The sequence below is a fragment of the Phascolarctos cinereus genome, unplaced genomic scaffold (genome assembly GCF_003287225.1).
Source record: "Phascolarctos cinereus isolate Bilbo 61053 unplaced genomic scaffold, phaCin_HiC Scaffold_1;HRSCAF=81, whole genome shotgun sequence".
Taxonomy (NCBI): domain Eukaryota; kingdom Metazoa; phylum Chordata; class Mammalia; order Diprotodontia; family Phascolarctidae; genus Phascolarctos; species Phascolarctos cinereus.
In genome coordinates, this window is record NW_027555514.1 from 84,158,483 (window position 1) to 84,185,672 (window position 27,190).

Here is a 27,190-nt window from a genome sequence, read left to right on the forward strand (position 1 = left end):
CCTGGAGTCAGGAAGACTCATTTTCCTGAGTGAAAATCTGACCTCTGATACTTACTAGCTGTGTGATCCTGGGCAAGTCTGTTTGACGAAGTTTCCTCATATGTAAAATGAGCTGGAGAAGGACAGGCAAACCATGCCAGGATCTTTGTCAAGAAAATCTCAAATTGGGGCAGTTAGGTGGCATGGTGGATAGAGCACTGGCCCTGGAGTCAGAAAGACCTGAGTTCAGATCCAGCCTCAGACACATAATACTTCCTCTTGGCAAGTCACAACCTCAATTGCCTCACTAAAAAAAAAAAGTCCAAAATGAGGTATTAAGAGTCAGACACAGCTGAAAAAATGATTGAACAACAACACTACAGGGGCATGATGCTACTGACACCATCAGACTCAGTCACTTAGGAGGGTGGCTTTACCTGTGTCACAAGGAAGGGTTTAAAGGGGAAGGGGGGAGGGTATTGAAGCATAGTACAATACAAGATGTGTTGCAAAAAAAAAAGCATTAATAAAATTTAAAACAGCAAGAGAAAGGAAGCCAAACAAAGGAAGTATATAAACATTGCCAAACCATCTTCAGCAGCATCTCCTGATTGTGCATGTAAGAGCTATGCCTGTACCAAGGCTAGCTATAGGATGAAAACGTTTAAGAATTATGGCTTGAGAACAAATTCCTCAGATTTTCTACTTCACTGCATGTACAAGCCCTAGAAATCAAATCACCGAACATCTCTTCAGTACTTATACCTTGCAATGCATAGTACTAGGTGCTGTGGGGGAGCTATAAAGACCATGAAACACAGTCCCCTAGGAACAATTTTCTAGCTTAATACTAGAAAGAGAACACAACAGAGTCCATATTAAAGGTAAACCAAGCTTATACAATGCTATTAGTGCTGAGGAGTGAGTCTTACTAAGCTTCATGATGGGGTCACCAACTTGGAGAAGGAATTCATTTTCAGAAATTACTTTTAAAAGCCACGAGTCTCTTGAAACATAAATCACACCTTGCACAAGAACTCATAAAATATACTCAGAGTGTGGATGAAATGAAATCAGGACAAGCCTAACCTTTGTGCTTGCTAGTGTCAATCACTGGCCTAGATCTAACTACCTATTTCCACAGAAGCAATTCACAGGCTCAAATTGGGGCATAACGTAGTTAATTTCACAGAAATGTCCATGCTTTGTAAATGTCAGCATGTCACTACCTCACTGATAAAGCACTGTTTCCCTTCTGTAAATGTGAATGTAGTTGTTGCTTAAGACAAGTTCCATCTCATTTATTTACTTCACATTTTAATTCTATTTTTTATTTTTTGTATTTATCTCATTTGTAGGAAATATGCTCCAACTCCCCTTTGTAAGCATTTGAATATACTCTGTATCACTAAGGTAGCACATTTGTGAAATGTTTGTGAAATCCAACTCAGTAGTGACAGCACAGGATAAATATGGTTTTTCCTATTTACAGTGAGATGCAGATTAGTACAGGAAGAAAAGAGCATTCATTGGCTCTGAGACTTACCATTATGATCTTGAACAAATCAATTAACCACCCCAGGCCTTGGTTTCTTCATATATAAAATGAGGTGTTAGACTACATGGTCTCTGAGTTCCCTTCCACGCTCTAAAGCTATGATCCTATGATCTTGGCTATCCCTGGTGATCTTTGAGATAAACTATGATCCTAAGAATGGTTCAGTCAATGAACCAAAACACAATGCAGCCAGTGTGTCTATTTAAGACTGGCAGTGTACATGAAACATGAGAGATTCTGCCTATGTTGGAGATTTTTCAAAACCAGAGTTTTTGACATGCTAAGACATTTCTAGTGATCTCAAGAAAACCTCAAACTTTTTGTCTATGTCTGTCTTTCTCTGTGTGTGTGTTATTATGCCTCTCTCACTCACTCACACACACACACACATACACACACACACACACACACACGATCTCAAAAAATAGTTCTAATTCAGTTTAATTTTAAAATTAGTAGTAGTAGTAATGATAATTGATGCATTTTAAGGTTTGCAAAGTGCTTTACATATATTATCTTTTGAGCATTAATGTATATGATATAAACATTAGTGTACCCATTTTACAGCTGATATACCTGAGGCTCGGAGAGTTTAAGTGATTTGTACATGGCCATACAGTTAGTAAATGTGAGGAGGCAGATTTGACCACAGGTCCTCTTGATACCTAAGATCAGCATTCTAGCAGCTACAATGAGCTGCTTCAGTAAGTTAAGAATACACAAAATGGCTCAATTGCTTTGTCCAAATTGATAGATACTAAACCTCCATCCCCATTTCGGTCAAATCAGACTAAGAAAGTATTAGTAATAGTGGAACCTGGCTAGAGCTGCTGCCTCTCCTCCAATAGCCCACAGAGACATTAGGGTATCATTCTGAATATATCAGTGTCAACTTTGGTTAGGTTTGGGTTCAGGTTCCCATAGCAGCAATGTGCTTTTATAGTCAGGTGCTTCCCAAGAGTACCTCTTCAGAAATATTAGGTAGAACTATATCCTGTTGAATTCATAAAGCAAAGATCAAAGAAGAAACATTGGATTTTAGAGTTAGAGTGTCATTTTTACACCAAAGATCTAACACATTTATTTATTTTCTTTTTGGTGAGGCAATCAGAGTTAAGTGACTTGCCCGGGGTCACACAGCTAGTAAGTGTCATGTGTGAGACTGGATTTGAACTCACTTCCTCCTGACTCCAAGGCCAGAGCTCTATCCACTGCACCACCTAGCTGCCCTTATAATGTTCTTAATAGGCAGTCTCACAATTTCTGCTTGAGACAGACCATTCCATTTCTGAACTGCTCTCACTGTTAGAAAGCTCTTCCTTATGCTGAACTAAAATCTGTTTCCTTTAACTTACACCTGGTTCTACCCTTTGAACTCCATAGAAGAACAGTTCCTCTTTCACAAGTTGTTCATCCTTCATTCTTGAAGAGGACCAATAGCATCACAATGACATTTGACTTGCCCATGAATTGGATTTAAGTGAATCAGAACTGCTCAAAGTAATCAGCCTCACTATCCTCCACCCTTCAGATATTTGAAGACAACTATCTCTTTAGTCTTCTTACCTCTTGACTGAATATGCTTTCTCTTCTCCAAATTAAATAGATTTCCAGACCCCTCACTACCCTAGTAACCTTCCCATAAACTCACTTGTCAATGTCCCTTTCAAAATATGGCCACCAGACCTGGACAAGATATTCTACATGTGGACAGAGCAGTGCAGAGTACATTGGGAATGTTATTTACCTTGATCAGGATGCCTATAGTTTTATTAATGTAACCTTCCAAGTTGACATAGGTCTAATAATTAACATTCTTTGGATATGGTTATTATCAGCTACATGACTATCTAACTGTACTATATCATCCAGACCACATTTCAACATCTTGTCCACAAGAATATCATGGGCAACTTTGTCAAATGCTTTGCTTAAATCCAAATATACTTTGTCTTTAGAATTTCCCAATCTAATAATGTTATCCAAAAATCAAATCAATCTTTTTTAATATTACTAGTTCTCAGGGAACTTTGCTGACTCCTAGTGATCTTTGGCTTCCTTTTCTAAGTGCTTACAAATTCCATGTTTAATGATCAACTCCAGAATTTTTATCAGAGGATTCATGTCCAATTCTCTGATTTAGATTTATAGAATCCACCTTTTTACCCTTTTTAAAAAATAGAGGCAAAATTTGAAAATGCAAGTCTTCTGCAAGAGGCAAAATTTGAAAATCTAAGTCTTCTCCAATTCCCAAAAGATTATTAATAATGATAACTTTTATTTGGAAGGAGAGAGAAGAAGAAGACCTGTGATTTCATTAATGTAGGAAATTCCTAGTGAAGAAACTTCCTTATTAGTACAGATCACCATTTTTATTTTGTTTGTTTTTGCTTTAGCTTCTTATTTGGCTTATACTATTATTCTTGTTCATATACTTGAAGGCTAGATTGAAGCCAATCTAGCATCTATGATATGGCTCTAGCAGTGTTGAGTACAACATGAAAGGTTCATAAACAGAGAGAGTTATTCCTTCTTAGCTTTCCCTACCTTGGTGTGGGTGGTACCAGGTATTCCCAGCTCCTCCTTTAGGTTAGTGCCCTAGACCGTAGTCAATACACTAGACCAGGGTGGGGGAACCTGTGTCTTCAAGGCCACATGGCCCTCTAGGTCCTCAAGTGCAGCCCTTTGACTGAACTCAAACTTCACAGAACACAGCCCCTTATTAAAAGACTTTTTTCTGTAAAACTTGGACTCAGTAGAAAGGCTGCACCCAAGAACCTAGAAGGCCACATATGGCTTCCCCACCCCTGCCCTAGACCCTACCCCTCAGGAAAGATGGGCTTCTTTTTCAGCCTGTTTTAGGAAGAAACAATGGAAAGAGGGAAAATGCCTTTCAACACCTTGAATTCCAGTTTTAACCTCCAATAAACTGCTTTATTAATTTATGTCTGAATACTGGTCTCAATTCACTTATTTTTCTTTTGTCTTTTGAGAAATTATAAAACATATGTCAATAAAATTTCCCAGCAATTAGATAATCTTTACTTACACACACACACACACACACACACACACACACACACACACACACACACACACACACACACACACACACACACACACACACACACACACCCCGTATTTCCTACTTCCCTTACCCTGCCACCCAGCTGTATTTAATCCTCCAGGGATTCATACACAAATCAGACCTTCAGTGAGTGAGCACATTACCTTAGAGAAACTGGTTTCTTTTTAAATAAGTTGCAAAAGACAATGCAAGCAAACTTTTCTTTTAAAATATTTTTTATTTATTTCATTAAATATTTCCTAATTACATGTAAAAAATTTTAACATTCATTTTTTTAAAATTTGAGTTCCAAATTCTTTTCCTCCCTCTAGCTCTTTCCCCACTCCTTGAGAAGGCAAGCAATATGTGAAGTCATGCTTAACATATTTCCATATTAGTCACGTTGCAAAAGAAAACACACACACAAAAGCAAGAAAAACAAAGTAAAAAAAGTATGCTTTAATCTGCGCTCATATTTCACCAGTTCTCTCTTTGGAAGTGAACATCATTTTTCATCATGAGACCTTTGTAACTTTCATGAATCATTGTCTTGATCAGAGTAGCTAAGTGTTTCATAGTTAGTCATCTTTACAATTTTGCTGTTACTGTATATAGTGTTCTGGTTCTGCAAAGTTCACTTTGTATCAGTTCATATAAGTCCTGGTTTTTCTGAAACCATCGTGTTTGTCATTTCTTATAGCACAAGAGTATTCCATTACAATTAATCATATACCACAATTTGTTCAGCTGTTCCCCAATTGATGGGCATCCCCTCAATTTCCAATTCTTCGCCACCACAAAAAGAAATACTATAAATATTTTTGTACATATAGATTTTCCCTTTTCTTTGATCTCTTTGGGTTACAGATCTAGTAGAGGCATATTACTAGGTAAAAGGATGTGCATAGTTTTATAGCCCTTTGGACACAGTTTCAAGTTGTTCTCCAGAGTGAGTTCACAACTCCACCAACAGTGCATTAGTGTACCAAATTTTCCACATCCCCTCCAGCATTTGTCATTTTCCTTTTCTGTCACGTTAGCCAATCTGGTAGGTGTGAGGTGGTAACTCAGAATTATTTTAATTTACATTTCTCTAATCAATAGTGATTTAGGGAATTTTTTTTCATGTGACTACTAATAGGAAAGCAAGCAAACTCTTAAAGAACAAGATTAGAACAAGATTCACCTCTCCTTTAAGAGATCAAGAGGGCCCAAAGTGAAAACAGAGCATGAGATCTCCAGCTTTGTTCTTAGTTCCTGATCATTCAGTTTATTATATTGTCTCAGCGTCCTCCTCTCCTTCTCCTGGTGTGTGCCTCTCTGCCTGTGGATCCAGCTCAGAAGTGGCAGTGGCTACTTGGACTTGGACTTGGTGGGACTGGTGCTATGTAGGGACTGAATTAAGTTTTGAGTCTACTCCCCAAGGAGACCAAAGTAGTAGAGGGGAAATCCCCCCCCTCCTCCCCAAGGAAGCATACATTGTCAGACATGGCCAAGATGTTTGTTTCTTTTGCTTAGCTGCACTTGATTACAAGTGCATGTTCTGCAATAGGGTAGTTATCTAAGGAGTCATTAGAAAAAGAAATCAATGGAGGGGCAGTAAAAGAGGAAGAGCATCAATAAAACATTTTCAGAGCCTATTTATATAACTCAGTTCTTCCAAAACATGCTTTTCATAGAATTATAGGCTTTTAAGAGCTAGGAAGGACCTTAGAAATCATATAATCTCACTTATTTTACTGATGAGGTTAAGTGATTTGCCCAAGGCCACATAGCCACATAGGCTAAAACCCAAATACTGGGGTTCCCAATCTAGTTTTGTTTCCACTATACTACATTATCAGATTAATTTAGTTTTATTTGGCTTTAATCTGAAAAATGTCAATCTTCAATGGATGTTGGACCTCTCAAAAAGCAATGGGGAAGAGACCACTGACCTACTATAGATAAACCACCATTAAAATTTTTTTTCAAGTGAAGAAAAAAATTAAAGGATATATCTCTGGGAGCTGTCTTGTGCTCCTTGACTTTATGTAAATTCACCTGGCATACTACTTAAATTTTTATCTGACACATAGATGTATTTCCTAGGCCAGAAGAGGCAGAACTAGTTCAATTCATTTAAATTCAATAAGTATTGATTGATCGGCTACTTTATGCCAAAGATTATGCTTTTGAGAACATAAGTGGAATAAATTATATGGTGCCCGACTTCAGGGTGCTTACAGTCTTTTAGGGGACAAAAGACTGTTTCATGCCTAAAACAATTAGAGAACCATACAAAGACAGTATATAAAAATATAATAAACTGCTTAATGATAACAGGCCAAAATGTAGAATACAAATGATAAATGACAACAGGCAGCCAAGAAGAGGAGAAGTAAATGGGACTGGGGTAAAAGGGAGAGCTTTATGGAAGGGGATTGGAAGGTAACAGGCTGCAATGGCTGGAGGGGCCAGATGAAGTCAAGAAGACCTGGGTTTAAATTCCACCTCAAACCTTTATTAGCTGTATGTCCCTGCACAAGTCATTTAATCTCTCTTGTCCACAGTTTATCTGTAAAATGAGGGGCAGGGGCTAAAAGGCCTCTAAGGTCCAGCTCAGCCATGATTTATGATCCCACAATTTGAATACAGAAAGGGAAGTGAGAAGAGGTCACTCCATTGCCAGGCCTTTTCAACCATTTACTTAAGCATTTCCCCCTTCCACAAAACTTTAAAATTCTTCACTTGGTACATGCATAAAATCCCAACATCTTTCTTATCATTCAGCTGGATCCAAAAGCCAATTGGAAGCTAATTAATTCCTTCCTCTCACTGGACTCCCACGCTGCCAATGTCAAAGCTGATGAATCAAAATGGCTGCCACCTGAAATAGTCAAGAAATTGCCAAATGCCATTAAAAAACTTTTATTTTTAAATAAATTTCATAGCTCAGGCACGAAGAAAAGCTATGCCTCTTACCTCGTGACTTCCAGACTGCTGGACAATGCAGAGAGCAGACTTCTCCTTGAAACCATTAGAGCATCTCTTTCCAATCAATTTTGTTCGAGATTCAGTAGACATATTTCACTATCAGTTTCCAAACTGTCTTGAATAATATGATCTAATGACCCTTTATCAGTTTGATTTGGGGCACTCTAGTGTAGCCCTTCCCAGGTTAGATAAATCATGTGCCTTAATTAACAATGATTGGCACCATTGCCAGAGCAATGAATGAGTTTGTACGCTACCTGTGGGTTCACAAAAGTATAGTAGTTACAATTAATGGATTTAATTTTAAATGCAAGGGCCTCTGTGTCCAAGTGCCGAAGAAGTCCATTTTGGCATTCTTATTACTCATTAATTATAATTGATGTACCTGGGAAAGCTGTCAGCAGTACCCTTATTTAGACAGGTGACAGACTTGCTAAAAGAGCTTCTGGTTTTTGCTTTAAATGGTCTGTGAGAAGCAACATGATTTTGATGAAACCCAAATTTATTAGGGTTATTAAAAGTCATTAATTATTTGGCACCATCTAGATTTCATTTGCTTCATTCTTAATGAAAATTGACAGCTTTATATTTTTTAGTTTTAAAAAGTAAAATTTATTTTTAAATACTTCTTGTCATTTTATTGTCACTGTTGGACCCCACATCTCTTTGCCATTCTTATCCCTGACCTTACCACCCTATATGGCCCCTAATGATTTGTGAGGCTTTTCCCTTCAAATAAAGTTTTTGTGTCGTTTTCACATATCTCCAACAAAAACTCCGTCACCAGACGGGTGAACAGTGGTTTCATGTTCAGAAGTGGTTTCTGATGGGGTGAATTCCGTTATCCAGCAGAAAAACAAATCAAATGAAAAACATTAAAAACCCCCACATTCTGAAAAGAAACATGACCTTTAATCTTACATTTATTCTTTCTCTTGCCTCTTTCTTCTTAGAGATTGAGGGAGGCTCTCTGTTAAGCAATTACAATTGAAAAACAAAACAAAACAAAACAAAATAGGAAGCCTTTTGTAGGGTCAGTCACCTCAACAGATTCAAGGCTGGCCAAGCCATCTGCCCACCATTCTGGAAACAAGTCTGGCAAATAAGGGTATAAATATTGTCAGTGGGTGCCCTTACCACATGAGGTTGTCCCTTATGCATGTGTGATTTAGTCTGGGAAACTTCACTTTCAGAATGTAGAATTTTACAAATGTTTAGGTCAAAAACAGAAGGTGTATGCTAATATCACCTGCTTTTCCCAAAAAAGTGGAAAAGTTGTTACTGTTGTTAAATACTAGTCAGGGGCCTATGTGGCACATGAAATGCAAAACACACACACACACACACACACACACACACACACACACACTGCAATCCCTGCCTCCCTAGAGCTGAAGGAATGCTTGACCATAGGAGCCTGTTCTTTAGCTCTAAATAAGCTGCCAGCCAACCCAGAAAGAAATAACTAAGCATTTTTCATATTTTGGTTTCAAAACAGTCCTTACTAGGGGAGGAAAATATTCTAGTTTACATAATATAATCCATACATTCATTCAGGAGGGGGGGAAATGTCCAATTAGGTTGGGATGTAGGATGCACAGAGGGAAGTTATGTGAAATAAGACTGGAACAGTGGGTTGAAGTTAGATTTATTGAGTATTTCCAATGGATAAGGAACGTAAGTGCCATATGTTAGCATTCCAAAGTGTTTTGTGAAGAGATTTAGATGATTTAATTTGGTAAGCATTTATTAAATGCATACTATGTGCTAAAGCACAGTGGGTGCCCTCAAGAAGCTTACATTCTACTGAAGGAAAAAATACACCCACAGTGGTGTAGTAGAAGGAAACTGGATTTGGAGACAGGATTTTGGTTCAAACCTAGCTCTGCCAATTTATAAACTGTGTGACTGTGATCAAGCTTCTCTCAGTTTCTGCTCCTCATCTGGACTAGATGACCCTCTATGGTCCCTTCCAGTCCTAAGTCTATGATCTTATGATTTTATAAGTAAGTGTAATGTAATTTGGCAAGGTAGGGGCCAGGAACATTGACAACTAATGGAATCAGCAAAGGCTTCTTATAGGAGGTAGCATCTGAACTGCACCTTTGAAGGGAAACAGGGATTCCAAGAGTGAGATACGTGAAAATTGAAATCTTTGTGTGGCAGAGCCTCGTAAACGACTGTTAGTATTTCACTGATATCTCAATTCAAGTCATTTTATTTTATTTTTGGGAGGCAATTGGGGTTAAGTGACTGCCAAAGGTCACACAGCTAGTAAGTGTCAAGTAAGAGTCATTTAAAAAGTGTCTAATGTAGAAGTATCTAAATGTGCTAAGCTCTAGGGATGGAATTAGACACAGTGCAGAGTTGGGGCAAGGCTTGAAAATTGTGCCCCTTGTGGATTACTGTCCTCCCTGAGGTTTTGAGTCTTCACTGTAACACATATAAATTAAATGATCACAAAATTGTTACCTACATGCTTTAGAAAGCAGAACTTTCTGGCACTAAAGAGATGTTAGTTAATAAAAAAATGTTTTTTAATGTGTAAAGCATCCCTTACTGTGCACTTTGCATCTTGTACCCTAAGTGGCTAACTATCTTGCCTACTCTTAGTTCTAGCTTCCTCTTGTCCCTGCTTCAAGGACCTTATACTCTGTTAGAAAATAGTACCTTGTGCAAATCCCTTTACCTCTATGAGCCTCAATTTCCTCATCTGTAAAATGAAGAGATTGGATTAGATGATTCTGAGGTCTCTTCTAGCTCTAAATCCTGTGATCCTACCAACACAAGGATCTGATAAGAATGTAGCAAATACACAGGAAAGGATTACATAGGGCTTTGAATGCCAAGCTGGGGAATTAGTATTTTAGTTGGCAAGCATTGAAGAAGCAATGAAGAGTTTCAAGCATGAGAAAGAAAAGATTAAAGTATATATTAGGAAAAATATTCTTGTAGCCATGTAAAGGAAGTGGGTCAAGAAGACCTGAGTTCAAATTTGACCTCAGACTCTTCCTAGCTGTATGATCCTGATCAAGTCACTTTACCCTGATTGCCTCAGTTTCCTCATCTATGAAATGAGCAGGAAAAGGAAGCGGCAAACCTCTCTGGTATTTTTGCCCAAAAAAAAAAAACCCAAATGAGGTCACAAAGAGTCAGACGTGACTCAACAGCTTAATAGGTACCAAATTAAAAAATTTTTTTTCTTAATCTCTAGAGCAAGAGTGTGAGGTATTGTGTGTAAAAGAGAATAGAGGTAAGAAATACAGTAAGTAGGCAGGCAAGAGTTAATGAGGGCCTGAACTTGCCTTCACTGGAAGCAGTCAAGTAGAGATGGATGTAAAACATATTATTATCGAGGTAGAAGCAACAGGATTTGACAACTGATTGGATGTGGCATATTATTGGAAATAATTTTAAATATGTATTCCAGTGAATGTACGTGAGGGGAAATGTCAAATGTGGCTCTAAATATTCAAGTTTGGGTGAGAAAATGGTGGTGCCATGAGTAAAACCAGAGAAGTTAAGGGGCGGGGGAAGGGTTTAGAGATAAGATGGCGAGTTGAGTTTTGGACTTGTTAAGTTAAAGGTATTCTAGGGACATCCAGTGGGAGAAGTAAAGCAAAGAGCTAGAGTTTATAGGACTAGATTTAGAAAACAAGCTGGAGTTAAAGAGACAGGTGGTTTGTTTGTTCTTTATTTACTCAGTTATGTTCCACAAACATTACATTAAGTACTTACTGTATGCATGCTCTATGGACACAGATAAGACCCAAACCCTGCCCTTAAAGAGTTTGTAATCTATTCAGGTGGAAAGGCAAGTAGACAAATAACCATGATACAAAGGAGAAATAAGTACAAAGGAGTGGTCCAGAAAAAAATACTCTGAGAAATATTAAAAAGAGAAAGAACAATTTTACCTGAGAGAATTAGAGAAGGCTTCAGGGAAGAAATGGAACCTTAGTTGAACTTTGAAGAGAGGGAGAGAATTAAACTGATGGAAGTAGATCATTAAGATCAGGAAGGGGATGACTTCTAAATCATGTGATCAACAAGATGGAGGTTTAGATGTTTTATCCCATCCTCACAACTCCTCAAACCTCTCCAAAATAAAATTATGCCCAAAAGATAAAGCACTTTCAGCTGTCGGCATGGCCTAGGACACCACGAAACCTAACGACATAAAAATCCAGGAACTAACAGGAAGAAGGCTGATCTCTAACACCATCATTCAGCACTTCGCTCCACAACCCGCCCCACAGGCTTGCAACAGAACTTAGTTCTATCCTCCTCTCTCTCCTCATAGTGCTGTATACAGAAAACCAAAAGGCAGAAGCTTGCTCTGACAGTGCTCTACACTGCAACAGTACCTAAATAGAGACCTAAGGAGCAGAGGGAACTGGGACAGGAAGCCAGAGTGTGCATAGATTCATCAAGCCTGCCAGAAGTAAAGGGCCCAGGGTCCAGCTGGAGCCAGTTCTATCCCACTAGAAGTCACTTGGGGCAGAGATTCAGGCCAGCAAAATTTGAATTGCCCTGTGTGGAAGAAGGCTGAGATGAATTTGACATCTGAGATGACCGCTTCCAAAGAAATCTCCATCAAAGGAGAAAGAAGCAGAAAATGAGCAAAAGGAGATATAAGGAGAAAAGACTGAAATTGCCAAAGATCTCAGGAGGAAGAAAACTCAGTTAAAGATCTGAAGCATAAGCAGATAAACCAACAGGAAAGCTATTAATAACAGAAGGGAATATGGCCTCCACATCAGCTAAGTGAGTCCAGACATCTATAAATAAATGTTGCAAGACAAAGAAAAATGAAGTAATGCCTGATAAGGCAGAAAATCTATGGATTCTGAGGCGAGCATGGAGCTATAGCAGAATATTCCTGACTGGTTTAAAAGAGAAATAAGAATGTGAGAGCAGAATTTATGACCTACAGAGTAGGAATAATTGGCAGAATAGAAAAAACAAATCTGCGATTGTAAAGTCTCACCAAAGAAACAGAAGAGAAAACTAATTGGGAATACAATATACAGGACAATTTTGAAAGAGAGAAGCAAAAAACAATTAAAAGAAAGCATGCTCTCCATATAAGCAAAGTATACTGATCTAAAAGACAGGATACTTAGGGACAATTTAAGGATAATAGGTCTCCCAGAAGAACATGACACATCAAAAAACTTGAACGTCATAAACAAGAAATAATGCAAGAAAACAAAGTGTATGCTGAAAGAATACACAGGTCACCTCCAGAAAGAGTTGGAAAGGACTTTACAGGTCATCTAATCCAACTACCTTGTTTTACAAATGAGGAAACTGAGTCCCCAAGAGACCAAATAGCAGAGCTGGCACTTGAACTCAGATCCTGTGACTCCAGCTTTTTACTATTCTATGAGCAAGTGAGGAAAATGATTTAGTGCAAGGATGAGACATGACACGAGCAAAGGCACTAAGTTATGAAGAAGATAAGGTAAGAAACTGGGATAGAGCATAGTCCAGTTTGTCTGGTACTTACGATATATGAAATATAGTAGCTGAAAATAAGTTGGGAAAAGAAAGTTGTATTAGCAACAAAATAAACACAGGCTGGAGGAGTTCATCTGTGGCTGTGTACTTGACATGAGGATCAAGAGCTCCCATCCCAATTAAAAAGGCAAGAGTTAGTTTTTAAGCCATATCTGCCCTGCCTTCAGTTTTGGGATACCCTGGTTGAACCAGCCCAACACTTGGGTATGTTATAGTGCTCCGTCCTATATCAGACACTGTGGAAGTAAATAGCATGTGAGGCTTTGCCTTTTTTCATAGATGTCTGGATTCTGGACTTTGCATGATTCCACAGTCAGGACACAACATACATTCAAGAAGGTGTCTGAGCAATGACATATCCTGCAGATTTTAACTCAGGCCTACGAGACTGAGTTCAATACCCATTCACTGAGGAAGATTCCCCAGTAATGGACATCTTTGTGATATGATTATAGGTTGGAGTCAGATTTTGGAGAGCCCCAAATACCAAAATAAGGAGATTATTAGTAGTATTTGTAGACAATAGGGAGCCACTGAAGGTTTTTGAATAGAAGAGTGACATGATAAATATGATATAAGAAGCAGCTTTGCATAATATATTTAAAAATCCAATGGATGCCAATCAAATTACTTAGGACAAAGATGCTTAACCTAAGGTCCATGAACTTAAATTTTTTTTATAACTGTATTTCAATATAATAGGGTTCCTTTGTGATCCTATGCATTTTATTTTATGCATTTAAAAATATTGTTCTGAGAAGAGATCTATTGGCTTCACCAATCTCCCAAAGGTACACAAAAAAAGATTAAAAAACCCCTGATCTAGGAGATACTAAACAAAACAGGAGTAGAATTCAGTTGGAAAACAAAAAGTCTGACATCTTAAGGGAAATTTTTTTAAAAAGATGAAGGGGCATAGCTTTAACAGCATTCTGACTATAGTATTATGAAACTAGTTATCAAAAACTGCTTGCTGCCAGCTAAAATTTTTTTTTAAAGCTACATCTGTGAAACAGACTAGATAAGCAAAACACAGAAGCACTAAAACAGTATCCCAATGTCTGATAAAACTAAAACCATAAATTGCTGAGGGAAGAACTTCCTTTTGACAAGAACTGATGACAAAATGGGAAAACAGTTTGGCAGAAATTAGATTTAGACTGATATCTTATATCAATTACCATAGTAAGCTCAGAATGAATGCCAGTCTTGAATATAAAATGGTCACATAAAATTAGAAGAGAATGAGATAAAGTACCTTTCACCACTATGGCTAGGGGAAAAATTCCTTTACAATGATATTTTATTTTTTTTCCACTTACATGTAAGGGCAATTTTTAACATTCATTTTTGTTTGTTGGTTTGGTTTTATTTTTAGGCAATTGGGGTTAAGTGATTTGCCCAAGGTCACACAGCTAGCAAGTATCATATGTTTGGTTGGAGGCTGGATTTGAACTCAGGTCCTCCTGACTTCAGGGCTGGTGCTCTATCCGCTGTACCACCCAGCTGCCCCTTTAACATTCATTTTTTAAAAATTTTCAGTTTCAAATTTTCTCTCTCCCTCCCTCCTCTTTCCTCCTCCCTGAGACAGTAAGCAGTTTGATGTGGGTTATACATGTTCAATCATGCAAAACACATTACCATATTAGTCATATTCTGAAAGAAGACACAGACCCAAAGGGGAAAAAAAATGCAGAAAGAGAAAAATAGTATGCTTCAATCTGCATTCAGCCTCCAGTTCTCACTCTGGAGGTAGATAGCATTTTTCAACATGAGTCTTGGATCATTGTATTGCTGAGAATAGTTAAGTCATTCACAGTTAATCATTGTACAATATTGCTGTTACCGTGTACAATGTTCTCCTGGTTCTGCTCATTTCGTTTTGCATCAGTTCATGTAAGTTTTTCCAGGTTTTCCTGAAGTCAGCTTGCTCATCATTTCTTACAGCAAAGTACTATTCCATTACAATCATATGCCACAACTTGTTCAGCCATTGTAGGGGGAGAATTCTTAATCAAATAAGGGATAGAAAAGATCTATATGAAATAATGTAGAGTGAAATAAATAGAGTTGAAAAGACAAGGTACACAATGACTATAATTCAAACAGAGAGATGACTGAAGGGAAGCTAGATTCTAAGTAATTGAAAAACCAGCAAAGGTCCTGGAAAATGGCTAATAAAACATGACTCCCTCCTCATGAATACCAGGATAGAATGTTGTATATGTTGACAGATGTAATCACTGTATCAAGTTGTTTTTGCTTAACTGTTTTGTTTTGTTTTCTTGTTATAAGGAAGGGATCAAACTGAGAGGCAGGAAGAGTCACAAATATCTGTGACAGAAGGACAACAGGCATCAATAAAACATTTTAAAACTGTATATTTATAACTATTTACACTTTAAAGTACCCTTTCTACAGACATAAAGATTTCAAAAAGAACCCCATGGCATGTTTGCTGAAATTCAGTGCGTTCACCAAGAAAATGTTTTTAAAATGTAAATCAAGAAAATGTTTTCAAATTGCTGCATAGGTAAAAGAAAATAGAAAGTCAAAGCAATTATCTGGGTTATTTGAGGTGAAAACCTTGCCACAGTACATAAATAGTTTAGACCCTGAACAAGTTGACTAGGTGCTGAATTTAAGGGAGTAGGTAACAGAGAAATCAATGTGTTAATGTTTTAAATGCATTATAAAAAAGTTGATCAGCTAAACTAAATGGAATTATAAGATGGTTTTGCTATCCCTTTCCCATGGGTACCGAAGTCTTAAAAAAAAAACCAAAACAGTTTGACTTGATGGAATTAGAGAGCAGCTAGCCATCAGATTGAATACCATTAATCTAAAGGATTGGCTATGCCCCTGGTGGCCCTTTTAAAATTTCAGATATGCTCTCAAAGTAATCTGTCAAGGCAGAAAAGTTCTGAGAAGTTCAGGAAAACCTGGAAAAACTTACATGAACTGATAAAAATGAAATGAGCAGAACCAGGAGAACATTATACATAGTAACAGCAATATTGTACTATGATCAACTGTGAATGACTTAACTATTCTCAGCAAAACAATGATCCAAAATTTATGTTGAAAAATCCCTGGCAGCAGAGAAAAGAGTCAATTATGGAAGAAAAATCCAACTCATGAAAGGAGATTGCTCTTTGCCTTTTTCCTTATGTCTCAACATCAGCATGGTGTCTCAAAGATATACCTTCTACTTGCCCAGGAAGAAATACCATGCTCCATAGGGAGCAGGGAAAAAAATTGAGTCAGGAAACCGCCTTGAGGAGAGTGACCCCTAGGATCAAAAAAGAGAGCCAGCTATGGACACAAAAGAGATTTCAGTAGTCAGGCTGATGAGAAGAACAGGCTCAGGGAGCCCAGACAAGCAATCTGCTCAGCATAAATACCATGTACAGTGAGGAGCAGAACAAAGACATCACAAGAAGTAAGAGGACACCATTTTGTAATAAATGAGGCATTAGATGTTTTAGGCGTATCTATTCCCTGCATACATGCTTTCTTACTGTTGTACTCTATGTGGGTGCTCAGTCTTCCCTGATGATATGAGTATTTGTGGAGTGTGTGCTCCAGGCTTGCAGAGAAAATGTTTGCTACCACTCTTCTTAGGATGCCACCTCAGTAAATGCTTTTGCTTTGAGCTACGTGTGTGTACTAGCTATTAAAGGTAAGCACACAAGTGAGATCTCATGAGCTCTATTTTTAGGATTTCAGACAGACAAGTTATCTTGGGCCTGGAGGTAGTTAACGTCCTTGAAGACTCAATTTGCAATTTGCAGGGAAAAGAGTGTATCTTAGCCCTGAGGGAATGTTTACACCTCAGAAATCATCAAACAGTACAAATCTGGGGCTTGATTTATTGTTCTGTTGATTGTCTAGAGTTAGGAAAGTTATGAAGATGTTAATCATGCAAATTAAACTTTAAAATGGTTTCCCTTCCCAGAGAGCAGTTGTTCAACATACTAGCACACTTGAGTGCTTAATGAACATCATTTGGATTGGTGGACAGAATGCTGAGGCAACTGTGTGTGACTGCATAAGTGGCAGAATTGTTGCAAAGCTCTTGCTTTGGAGAGCAGAAACATTCTTTTTTCTTCCTCCAAGAGAGCATTTATGCAGTTCTACACTCTCTTGAGAACCAGCTCCATAGAGAGACAGACAGACAGACTTTGAAAAGCAAATATGTAGGAGAAGACAGCTTCTTATGTCCTGGATTTCCAGATTGCCTCCCTAGAGACCTCAAGGAATTTCCCCTTGGGTGGGATTGGGACCTCTCCATTTGGTTGAATCAAGATCTCCTCTTACTCCCAACTAAAGAGTTGATTCATTATTAATTTACTTTCTGATATATTCTAATTTGTAAAACCATCTCTGTTTTCCGTTTGCTATCTACTTGGATAAATGGATTTATTCACTCTTCCTGATGGTCTTTTGTGTAACTAATATTTGGTGGGAAGGAGTCAAAACTGGTAAGCATAAAATAAGAGTTATCTTCCCTTAAATATATAGTGACCAGGGAAGTAAGCAGCTTTATGTTTTGAACTTAATATATTGTGTCCCTCAACCAGCAATATTTAAGGGAATAGATATAAATCTAGTCTACTACCTGCTCTCAGAGAAGAACAAGGTAGCCAAGTTCATGAGCCCTTCTCCTGCTCTCCTCAAAGGAGGAACTGCAGTCTCCCTTAGGGAGGGATGGACAAGATTTCAGAGATGTTAGTGCCTCCACTCAAGCTACTTGCCTATATGTTTAGATTTTGCATGTGAATATACATATATATGTGTACGTGTATACATATATGTATGTATGTATGTATGTATATATAATATCTATCTATATATATATATCCAAATCTATATCTATCTGTATACTTTTTTTTTGCAAGGGCAACACTCATCTTACACTCATAATAGAATAAGGGCCCCCGCATCTTAGAGGGTAGAAGTAAAAAACAAAGGCAAATTGCCAACTTCACAGTTTTGTCAAAGGTCAATCCTGTTCCCTGGATAATGAGTGGCTCGGTTCTTTACTTCACTCTCCCTAGATAGATATTTAATTGAGTTGCCTTTGTCATTGAATTTTTAATTTTCTTGTTTCTCTATTTTTCCTTTTGTGGCTTCACATAAAGTTTGTATTCTAATCAGTTCAGAAGGGCCAAACAGTTTTCAGTATGAACCACTAATGAAACTTTTTTAATTTCATTAGCAAGCTCCAGGTTAAAAATCTGAAGACATTTTCACTGTGAGACTTGCAAGGTTAATGCAAAAACAATGAGAACTGTTCTTTGAATATGTAATTTCGCACTCTGATTTCACTTAGGCACAGTGTCCTTGGGTTTTCTTCCAGTCACTTGGATAATAGTAGAAATGAATTTTCAATCTGGCCTTGGTCTCAAGTTCAAGCAACAATGTCTGACATGAGACAAAATAATAATGTCTCATATTTGTACAGTGTGTTTAACTTTCCAAGGTGTCACATTTATTATTTAATTTTATTCTTACACCAACCCTGTAAAGTAGGTAAAAGGATAGGCATCATGATACAGTGGAAAGAATGCTGAATTTTGGGACAGGGAATATGGGTTCAAATCCCAGTTTTGCTCTCTGTGTGGCCTTGGGTAATTCACTTAATTTCTCTGTGCTCAGTTTCTTCATATGTAAAATGAAGGAGCTGTCCAAGATGGCTGTTAGAATCCCTTTCAGAGCCACATCTAAGATCCTATGATTTCAGTTTTACAGATTACGGAATAGTGACTCAGAGAGTTTAGATGATTTGTTAAAAGTCACAGAGCTAGGTAATAGCAGAGCCCAGATTAGAATCTAAGTCTTCTGACTCTTTGTGTGGTGCTTTTCTATATCCAAAGAAACCAAAATTGCCAAAGTTTATCCCTCCCAGATTCCTCTCTGCTAGCTGAATCACAGGTGTACCCATGCCCCTTTTAGAGATTTGCTGGTATTCTTATTCCTTCTTCCCTTGCCTACTTCTTCATGTGTATGTCAAGTTAAGAGTCTTTCCCTGTGTGAATTTAAACTCACCAAAAGCCTATTACTGCTTGGTTTATCTCTTCTATGGAAAGTTATAAGTCCTGAAAGAGCAGCTGCTTTCAAATGAGACACTACCCCTACCTAAGATTTTTTAACAAAGCATTTTTTCTGCTGAAACCAGGCTTTCACCTGAGCTTGGAGTATTCTGTATGTGGCTGCATATGTAGAAGGAGACGTGACTGATTTAGTAGAGAGAATTCTGAGCAAAGAATGATGCTGGGTACCTGGATAAGGGATTGGTGGATTTGGTGACAGAGCTTTTACCAGAAAATACACAGCTCGAATCAGACAAGAAGGCCCAGACTCACCTAAGAAGATCCATTCTAGCAACCTGTAGGGAGGCAAGTGGGAAATCACCAACATTGCCCCACATGTCCGCTGCTTCTCTCCCTATATGTCTCTTCCAAATTTCTGTGGCACCAGCTCCATATGCAAGAATGAGAATTGCATCACACTCAGCATGCTCTCTGCCCATCCAGATGCACATCTCCTTCCCCATACATGGCTATGCTCAAAATGTCTCAGGTGTGTGTGAAATTTGTAGATACTTGGTTAGCTTGCATCAACTGGTAAGCCAGTAGATCCTAACCATTACAATTTTGCAATTCAACAAACATTTATGAAGCACCTGCTGCATACAAGGTACTGGAGATCCAAAGATTCAATAGTCCCTGCTCTCAAGAAGCTAACATCCTACTGGAATAATAGAACATAGACTCAAGTAAGTATAGCACAAGGGAAATGAAAAGAAAGAGATAACCACTGGGGAATCCAGGAAGGCTTCAGAAAGGAGATGGCACCTGAGCTGAGCTTCCTTGCTTGAAGGAAGATGAATTCTGAGAACCAGAGATGAGGAGGGAGTGCAACCATCTACTCACTGCTACTGTTGTATAACTAGTTACCACCAGGTATCACGCTCTCAGGCTGGTATCAATTAGTAATCTTAATTGTAAATATCAAAGCAGCCTGCACATATACATTTTGGATCATGTGATCCACTGTTGACAAACCTGGAGAACCTTAATCTGGTTTCATTATTTGCCAGTAACTCTTTAGCTTTTGAGAGAATTAGCTATCACCTTAGAAACTTAGATACCAAGTAGCTGAGACTTGGCAAGGAAACGAAGGGATACTCTTCTACTTTCTGCAACCAAGTCGAACATACTTTCAGATGCTGAGGGAAGAATTAAATCCAAACTGGCACAGTGGACATTTTGGAAAACTGAGTCAAAAATGTCACTCTGGAGCCTTATCCTTGACACAGACAGGCAATAGGTCCCAGGAAGCTCAAAGTGCATTGCAGCAATTTAAGGCACCAAGAGTTGTATGGCCATCTTCCACCATGGAGGGCCCTGTGCCTCAATCATACATTAGCAGCATCTATTGACTGCTGGTCACAAGGGAAAAAGAAGCAACATAGGCTTTCTTTTCTTTTTGGTCATCCAGTCCCTAATGACTAACCAAAATTATTATCATGCTCTTTGCAAAGAAAAAAAATGCCCCTCATGCTTAAGAATATCAACTAGTGTTTCTGCTGCAGCTCTGCTACTTATTAATTGTGCAACCTTGGACAAGTTGTTTGACTTTTCTGGGTCAAAAGATCACATAGCTAGTAACAGAGCTAACAGCAGAATCCAAATCCTGTGACTATTGGCCCAGGAACATTTCCACAATATTACTCTGCCTCTCCAAATATTTCTAGAGAAATTAAAAAGAGGAATTTAAAAAATATCATCCTGTACCATTCAATCCGGTGAAGTTTTTATTCTATTAAATGAAAATGCCACTGAGAAGACCTTAAGCTTCTAGAAGTTAACACCTAGTTTATTCATTTCAAGAGATCCCTCTCCCCAAGTAGATGAAATCCCTTCAGCCCCTAGTAGTTAGTTTCCTGAGTTGTTCTGGCCCACAAGTTAGTTACCTGATGGCCTTCTCTTAGGGATGACGTCTCCAAATTTAGCTAGTCTAGTCCTGTAAGAACAAACAGAAGGTTCATCACCATCTCAAACCCAAAGCCTTTGCTTGTTTTTGGAACCTGCCAATGATTTTATTCCACATTAGCTCTCAGAACCCAGCATTCCTTGAGGTCCAGGAACAGTAGCAATTTAATGGAGGATCTAGTGGTTATTACTTAATACCTTAACAATCTTGAAAAGGACCAATGGGTGGGTAGGTATGGTAACAGGAAGGAAGGTTCCCTTGCTAATAGAGATGAGAGGCCACCATAAGACACACATCACAATCATGCATAGAACCCTGAATATGACCATGGTGGTCTATGGTGCAAAAGAAATGTGAACAATTTGAATCAACTGTTCCTCATGCCTAGGGAGCTGTTGGTTGTAATTTACCAGGCTGCTGGAAACTGCATGACATCATGATGGTAGTAAATTATATTAGTGTATCCCCAAGGAGAATTCAAAAAACATGGAAGCCACCCTGAACACAGTTTAAGGAATCCTCATACAATCTCATAAACATTCCGAAATGTTACAAGTGGCAGGTGCCAAAGAAAACTGAATTTCTTCCCTATCCCCTTTCCCCCTACCCAAGAAAAGAAAAGAAAAAAGGAAAAAGTAAACACACACTTTCTCAGTATTTTATCTATAAATTTCTTTATAAATAGTTCACCTATTAAGTTAATCCTATGTGATATTAAAGTGATTAGGTCTGCAAAAAAAAAAATCATCAACTGAAATGAGCTCTAAGACTCAATACAGGGCAATACCCCAGTTTCCCATCAATTTCTTCCTGATGTATGGGCAGGAATGGGAGTGCTTTTGCTCAAAGTTGGCTTCCAATCACTCCCATGATTCTCAATTAGGTAGAAATTTTAGGAGCAGCAAAAATTACAGAAGAATGCGGCTTCATCAGTCATTTCTCCAGCAGGAACAGCAGTGATTTGAAGAGCTTTAGCACTCTGAAGGTCAAGATTAAAAACCAAGTAATTTATTACCACTGATTTAGAGATTAACATTGTGCCAATTAATCAATTACTCAATATGAAGAATTGACAATTAATTGACATTTCACTTCCAACCTGGCAAAGCTTTTTGATTTCCATGATGAATAATAGAAAATCACTAAATTGAAAGGTTATGGGTGGTTTTTTTTTGTTACCACTAAAAAATGAAAAATAAAAGCATACAGAATGATAACCATTCACAGCATCTTAATGTACAATGTATTGGCTATATTTTTCCATCAGTAAACAATCTAATTTAATTGAGCAAATTGATCTTAAGCACTGCAGAAATTATAATAAAACCTATTTCCTTGCCTTGGGAAATTTTCTCCTTTTTCCCCTTCTGATAAAACTGGTCCTTTAAATGGGTGTATAAAAGTATCCAAGTGTCCCCTATTGTTATTAGCATCAAGTTTAAGCTCTCCCTAACATTAAAAAAAACTCTGTAGTAATAATAATAGCTTGTACTTATGTGATACTTTTGATCCTCACAACCAGCCTATGAGGTAGGTGCAATTATCCCCATTTTACAGATGAGGAAACTGATGCCAAGAGACTTGCGCAGGGTTATAAAGCTAGCAAATATCTGAGACAGGATTTTAACTCAAGTTTTCCTAACTCCAAGTCTCATACTCTAGCTACTGAGCATATGGCTTAATTTTCATTACTAACTTCAGCTGGGTCAAGTCTCCTCACTGACTCACTCCCACTTTTGCAACTTGCTAGTACTGTACACTCTCCCCTTTACAGGACCATAGTTTAAGAACCGAAAGGGACTATAGGGAAACAAATTCAACGTGGGGAAGAAACTTGCCAGAAGTCACAAGAGTAGTAAGTGGCAGAATCCAAACCTTTCCTCTGACTCCAGATCCAAGGTCTTCTTCATTGTCTGATGCTGCCTTCCTCTGAAGCTATGTAAAACATGCCCATTCTACAAGGTCCACTTCAAGTAAAAAGAGTTCAGTATTTATAGTCAGAGGACCTGTGTTCAAATCCTTCTGCCACACACCGCTAGGTCCCAGTTTTATCAATAAAATGAGGAGATTGAGCTAAGTGATCTCTAAGGACCTTCTCAGCTCTCTGTCTGTGATCCTATTATTCTGACCAACATTGATCTCTGTCTTCTCTGAACTTCTAATAGATTTTATAGTTTGTGTCACATCATTTAGCACTTAATTATATACTGTCTTGCATTGTTCTCTAATTTTTTCTTGTTTGTTTCTGACCGTCTGATGTCTCCAACCAAGTTGGAAGATGTTTCAGAGCATGGACGACTGGGTTCAATTCAACAAACATATTAAGCACCAGTTAGATGCAAAGACAACTGTAGCTAATGAACAGAAATCTGGCTTTGAGTAAGAAAGGCCTGGGTTCAAGTTTCATCTCTGCCAAATGCTGGTTGTGTGACTCTGAACAAGGCACTTAACCTCTGAATGCTCTAGGTAACTTTCTAAGTCATAGAGGTTCTTAACTTGGAGGTCCATGAACTTGTTTGTTGTTGTTGTTACATGATTGGGGGTTGGTTGGTTTGTTTCCAGTATTTTGATAACCTAAATTTCAATATAATTGGTTTCATTTATAATCCAATGTATTTTTTTTTACATTTAAAAGCATTGCTCTGAGAAGGGGTCTACAGGCTTTAGCACACTGACAAAGGGATCCAGGACGTACAAAGAGTTAAGAACCCCTGCATAGGACTAGAAATTGCAGAAATGGTGTCCATCTTCATTAGTAGAAGGAATGCTTCATTGGGCCTTTTGAAATCAGAAATATCATCAAATCTACATTAAGTATGTCGTTTAATATATGTAACTTATTTGTATGTGGTATACAAGTAAATATTTTTGCTTATACATATACGTACAGACATATATTTTGTTGTTGTTATTCAGTCATGTCTGATTCTTTGTGATCCCATGGACTATACTATCTATGGAGGTTTTTGCCAAATATCTTAGAGTGGTTTGCCATTTCCTTCTCCAGTGGATTAAGGCAAACAGAAGTTAAGTGATTTGTCCAGAGTTACACAGCTAGTCAGTGTCTGAAGCAGGATTTGAGCTCAGGTCTTCCTGACTTCAGGTGCAGTGCTCTATTCACTGAACCATCTGGCTACTTCACATACATACATACATACATACATACATACATACATATATACAAACATATATACATACATACATACTTGTATATATTTACGTAAAGCACTGGACCAAGATAGGATTTGGGACTGGACCTGTGATTGCACTGGCATAGGAAACTCCCTGAAAAAGAAACTGTGCATGGTCTTGGAGGAAATAAAAAGTTTAGATAAGACTCAGTCCCTGCTCTCCTTAGAGCTTAGTCTAACAGAGAAATATGACTCAGTCAGATAACTGCAGTGCAAGATATTACTTGATAAGTGTATTAGGGCAAGAAAAGTTCTATGTAAGGTTGGAAGGGAAAGGTCTTTACTGAATGGAAAGGCAGAGGCTTCATAAAAGTGATAAAGCCATTTCTGAGACAGACTTTACAAGACAGGTAAATATTCAACAGGTTGATGAAGGAAGACATTCCAGACATAGGAAAGAAAGTCACAGAAGCAAGAAAGAATAAGACCCATTTCAGAGATGGTGAGTGGCTGGAGCTAAGAATTCATCTTTTACTTCTCACATGTTGATATTTGGATATATCTGTTGGCTCATCTACAAAGGCACTCAGTGGTGCCTGATTGTAACCCACACCACTTCATCCAACTCTTGTCCATGTCTTATAAATAATGCACACAATGTTCCGAGAGCTTTCCTTCAGATTTCCTGATAAGATGTAGATATCAATGGAACACATGGGCTTCTTTCGGTCATTCCTGACTCCTCCTATCATGACTACTCCTTCTCCTTCTCCTTTTTCAGTCCTACCTTTCTCTGATGACGTCTTTTCAGTTGCTTCCCCTGCACAATTCTTAACTGTATAGTATGTTACAACCCTACTCATGCCTGCCATATGCCTTTCCATCTCCTTTTAGGTAACCCACAACTCCAATTCTTTTAATAGTATTCCATTAGAAGAGCCATGAAACATCATTGGAAGAATATGGACATTTAAAAGATGGGTCTACATTTCAGGAAGACACTTGGGGTCATTAAAAGAAATGAATATTTTCACAAAGGCCATATACTAGTAGAAGTAGTAGTAGTAGTGGTTAGTAGTAGTAGTAGTAGTAGTGGTGGTGGTGGTGGTGGTGGTGGTAGTAGTAGTAGTAGTAGTAGTAGTAGTAGTAGTAGTAGTAGTAGTAGTAATAGTAGTTAGTACTCATATTGTATTTTAAGGATTGCAAAACACTTTACCAATATCATCTCACTTTATCCTCACAATAACCCTAGGAGGTTCAACAAGTTGTGGTATATAAATGTAATGGAATACTATTATGCTATAAGAAATGATGAACAGGCAGATTTCAGAAAAACCTGGAAAGACTTACATGAACTGATGCTGAGGGAATTGAGCAGAACCAAGAGAACATTGTACAAAGTAACAGCAACATTATTCTATGACCAACTTTGATAGACTTAGCTCTTCTCAGCGATACAATTACCTAAGATAATTCCAAAAGACTCATGATGGACAATGCTATTCACATTCAGAGAAAGAACTGATGGAGTCCTTTATTTATTTATTTATTTTATTAATTTATTTTGATTTATCAACAATCACTTCCATATGCTTTTGAGTTGAAAATTTTTCCTCCCCTTTCCTCCCCCCCACCCTCCCCAAGATGGCGCACAATCTGATATAGGCTTTACATTTACATACCCATTAAACATATTTTCACACTAGTGAAGTTGTAAGTACAAATTAAAACCAATAGGAGGAACCATCAGAAAGATGAAACAAAACTCAACAGAAGGTAACAATAAGTGATAGCGATTTGACTTCCACAGTTCTTTCTTTGGATGTGGACAGCATTTTCCATCCTGAGGCCTCTGGAGATGTCTTAGATCCTCGTAATGCTGAGAAGTGTTCAGTTTAACAATCTTAGTCATTGCATAATGTGGCTGTTATTGTGGACAAAGTCCTCTTGGTTCTGCCCACTTCACTCAGCATCAGACCCTGATGGAGTCTTAAATGGAGTATTTAATGGATGGAGTGTTAAAGCATACTACTTTCACTTTCTTTGTTTTTCTTTTCATGGCTTTTTCCTTTTCTTGTGTTTATTCTTTCACAACATGACTAATGTAGAAATGTATAACCTATATCAGATTTCTTGCTGTCTTGGGGAGGAGCGAAGGAAGGGAGGGAGAAAAATTGAGAACTCAAAATCTTACAAAAAAATGAATGTTGAAAATTGTCTTTACATACAATTAGAAAAAATAAAATATCGTTTATATTTTAAAAACCCTGGGAGGTATGTGCTATTATTATCCCCATTTTACAGATCAGGAAACTAAAGGAAACAAGTTAAATAACTTACTCGAGATAGAGCTAATACGTTTCTGATGCCACATTAGAACTCGGGTCTTACTAACTCTAGGGTTCAGTACTCTAACCACTGTGCCACTAAGCTGCCTATATATAAATATTCCACTTTTCTCCTCCTATTTAATTGTGGATCCAGTACATTGCTCATTTGCAGTGTCTTTCCAAGATAAATGTACTAATGGTTGGCATATCCATCTGTACATTATATCATAAACAACAGACATTCTTTAACCACTTAGTTTTTCCTGTGTAGATGATTAAGTCAAACTCTTTTGAGTAATTAGAGATTTCATATAGGAGGTTCTGCAGTGTTCTAGGACTTGATGAAATGAGAATAATGCCAAACACATCTAGAGGACTTCATCCATCTGTGGGAAATCTGTGGGAAATGTGACCTGGAACTCACATGTAACTCAGGTTTATATTATAATTAATATATTATTATGCTTATATTATAACCAATATATAATTATAATAATTGCAAAATGTTTATATACATTATCTCATTTCATTCTCACAATTCTGTGTGAGTTAGATTACATATATACACATACATAGATATGTACATGCATGCATATAAAGATATATGTATGTGTATTATGTATAT

At 37.8% G+C, this 27,190-nt stretch overlaps 1 long non-coding RNA gene across 1 annotated transcript in view; it reads left to right on the plus strand.

Annotated features, from left to right (window-relative positions):
- The window catches only part of LOC110223913 (uncharacterized), a 78,100-nt gene that overhangs the window by 37,320 nt on the left and 13,590 nt on the right, over nt 1–27,190 (plus strand). The gene's annotated exons all lie outside the window — the stretch shown is intronic.